Source organism: Sinohyriopsis cumingii, chromosome 4 (genome assembly GCF_028554795.1).
Source record: "Sinohyriopsis cumingii isolate HCF-2022 chromosome 4, ASM2855479v2, whole genome shotgun sequence".
NCBI classification, from domain to species: domain Eukaryota; kingdom Metazoa; phylum Mollusca; class Bivalvia; order Unionida; family Unionidae; genus Sinohyriopsis; species Sinohyriopsis cumingii.
Window position 1 is genome coordinate 64,605,368 of NC_142964.1, and position 3,776 is coordinate 64,609,143.

General features: G+C 33.1%; 1 long non-coding RNA gene across 1 annotated transcript; it reads left to right on the top strand.

Annotated features, from left to right (window-relative positions):
* Positions 1-1,347: 1,347 nt before the first annotated feature.
* LOC149801338 (uncharacterized) lies at positions 1,348-3,409 on the top strand. Its single transcript, XR_016420456.1, has 3 exons — positions 1,348-1,494; positions 2,283-2,549; positions 3,291-3,409. It is a non-coding gene; the product is annotated as an uncharacterized LOC149801338 (long non-coding RNA).
* Positions 3,410-3,776: the final 367 nt, after the last annotated feature.

Sequence of the window (3,776 nt, forward strand, 5' to 3'; positions counted from 1 at the left end):
GACTTTCAATTGCCTACCCCTTTTTTATTTTTTTTTATTTTTTTAAAATTTTAAAAAAAAAAAAATAGAGACCTTCCCTGTTTCAATTTTACATAGACCCTATACAGACCCAGGTTTTTTTGTCGATGTTAAATTACATAGACCCTATACAGTCCCAGGGGTGTTAATGTTAAATTTACATAGACCCTATACAGTCCCAGGAAAGGTCTGTAATGCTAATTCCCCTAGACCCTATAGTCCCAGGGGTTTTGTCCATGTTAAATTTACATAGACCCCATATCGTCCCAGGGGTATTTCTAATGCTAATTCCGTAGACCCTATATCGTCCCACTTCACTACTTACAGCTCTTTTCCACGCTAGGTCAATAATGTCTGATTTCCTAAACAAGAATTGGCCCCTCAAGGTATTTCTTCGTAGTTTTATTAATTAGTAAGGAACACGAATTTCTTATTCAGAAGATTGTTTTATTTTGCAACTGATCACGAGAGACTTACATTTATTATAATCCTCACTCAGATTAATGGTCGTTATGAACTGCAGGCTGACCAGGTGAATAGCATAATTTACAACACACAGTTTAGTTGGCAGCTTGCTTTCCAAAGACACTTTCAAGAACCTCTTGGCTAAATCACGACAAAAAAGAAATAAACGTCAACCGACCCTTCCTGACCTAGGTCTGATCCAAGGATTATGATTCTAGCCAAGCTGTTTGGATACTGTGGTTCCCTTGTTTTTTTGCTAACAATGCACCAATTACACAATAATTGAGGGTACAACAGCTGATTATCATGACGAAAATTAATCAAATGTAACCAAATTCCATTATTGTAATGTGCTTCCTTAAACTTAGCCAATTCAAACTGAAACTGTATGGGGCTCAAAACAGATATTATCCTATCATTTTCTTAGATTTAACTAAAATATTGAAATAACGTAAGGTAGGCCAACAACATTAAGAGTACATACTAATACCTTTACCAATTGATTTAAAAACAAAAACAAAGATGTTGTATGACATATGTCACCTTGATTCAAATATACTCAAGCAAACCCACATATGCGTATTAGCACAACCACTGAAACCTCTAAATGCAGGTATTTAAAAAAAAATGTACATTACGGATAATTTATTGCCATATATAGCTTGTTGTTGAGAAATAGACACTATGATGTATGTATGTTAATTAATTAAGCAAATTAAACATGCATTTTGCAGACCTTGGCGTTTCCTTATTGGAAAAAAAAATCATTTAAGTTTTAAACGGCTTAACAGGCTTAGACGTTTCGGCTCCCTGTTGCGTCATGGAGTTATGTGGAAACGTGATAAAACTATTGATGGGAAAAGCCTGATTGATGACTCTTTAAAGATTTTATGGAGAATGATTCCATAGGATCAAGAGTGAAATGACCCCCAATAACTATATAAGGATGGAAATTTAGTAGAATATCATACGATATCCAGTTCTTAACAAGCAGAATCGATCGTCAAACAGGTACTCTCTCCCACTCCTCTCCTCTGTCTGTCTTTCTGTCTGTCTCTCTGCAGGATACACTAAAATACACCAGGAAGTTCAATGTGCACAATGTTCTAAGTATTGGTAGGTCGATAGTACAGTGTAAATTCTAAATCACGTGTGTGTGTGTGTGTGTGTGTGTGTCAGAGAGAGAGAGAGAGAGAGAGAGAGAGAGAGAAAGGGGAATTAAATATTGGCAATTCCAAGCGGCGGTTTCTCGCCGAAAATCAAATCAAATCCTTTTAGTATATATATAAATATACCTTTCAAACAAAACTATATTGACATTCTAAACGAGGCTTGTATATATAGATTTGTAATATGATGGAGACATAAGTTTTCCATACAAAAGCCACAATAAACAAATTTTGCTAAGCTTAGATAGTACTGATGAAGATTTGTTTTCGGTTGGCTTTGTATATATTTTCAAATGAGAATACGATAATATTTGATAACAAATTTCGGCTAAGACTAAGAAGCCGACATACAAGCAAAACACATCATCTCTCTTAAAGATGATTCGAAACTCACGGCTTACTGATTTCTTTCTATATTAAAATTAATGATGTAATATCCACATTTTAAGCTTATCAAAGTTTGTCTATTTGTTACTGAAATATCTTTTGGAAGGGGTTCTAAAGAAATTTTGACACCACCATTATTCTGGTCTGCCAAAAAGTGAAAGCAATAATTATGAAATAGACGTATGTAAGTCACACATTATTCCTTGTTGTTTCTAAAGAAAATAATGCTTTATTTATTTCCAGCCCCTCGATTAAAATGAAAACGGTCGCCGTCCTTTTACTGCTCTTGTTTGCTGTTGCTATAGCAACACCTGCCTACTATGGAGGAGGATATTCTCACGGTGGCAGTGGGTACTCACGAGGTGGATATAGCCGAGGTAGACCCGGTTATTCTGGATACAGTAGAGGTGGATACAGTGGGCATCGTAGACATGGATACAGTGGATATAATAGACACCATTAGTAACGGAGCGAATACAGTGTTAACTTTATGGACTATATCATAATCTGGTATGTGATTTTCCACATATTTTCTTTCTTGCAATACAACTAAGGGTAGATATTTTTTAGATTCCGCTTTAAAGTACTTTATAAATTGAATATCAATCGATATAATTATTCATAACTTGCTTGAGATTATACAAAAAATTGCATTAGGATGTTAACTTGTAAATGCCATTTTTAAAATTCCTATTTGACAGGCATTTTGCCTTCAGAAAAACAGCAGAATAAGGCATCATATTTCAAAAAATAAAAAATAAAAATGATTAAATAAAAATGATTAAGCACAGCAATTGGCTTTGTTTTTTTGTTGTATTTATAAAACCACTAGCATCAAATGAGCAGCTGAAATGCTGTCGAACCTGTGAGCTTATATAGTTATAAATAGATATAAAGCATTCTTATAACAGAGATATGCAATAAACACTTTGAAGCGTGAAAATAACGTATGGAAATCATAACATAGGTAGAGCTTTATTTACGAAGATGTCACAGTTAACTATTCGTAAAAACGTAACTGTTAAAGTGCCTCAGATGTTTCCTAGAAAATATGGCCTCATTTGAAACGGCAATCACACATGTATGTAGTATGTGTTATATCTTTAAATGATATTTATTACCAGAACATCCGGAACATAGCCATATATATATATATATATATATATATATATATATATATATATATATATATATATATATATATATATATATGGAAAAATTAAGCAATTAGTTTTTGCTTTTAATTTACAGGTCATGGTCACACAGAAAGACACTGCAACTAGTATGACTCGCTACCTTTCATTTTACTACAAAACAATTTGTATCATCAACCGTATTGAGTGTACTATTAAAGAACTTTATGCAGAAAATATTATGTTGACTTCTTTTTGCTTGCGGACCTAACTACCCACTTAGTCAATCAGAACATTTATATTTCAATATATGTTCTTTCTTTCTAAACTATGATTTATATCAAGTTTTAATATATCTATATTTCTCATATTTCACCGTCAATTCTCTTTCTTTTGTGTAACAACTAGTCGTTCATTCCTGTTAAAAATATACATGCATGTATCAGTTTAGATAATGACAGATTGTGCAATTTAATATTTATTGTAAATAACAAAGCACGGTGAAATAAAATTAGCAGGCGAATGAACTGATTGTGATGTTTTACAGCATTTAAACATACCAAGGAGTTATCATCTGAGGAAAGTAGAAGCATCTTGGCACAGT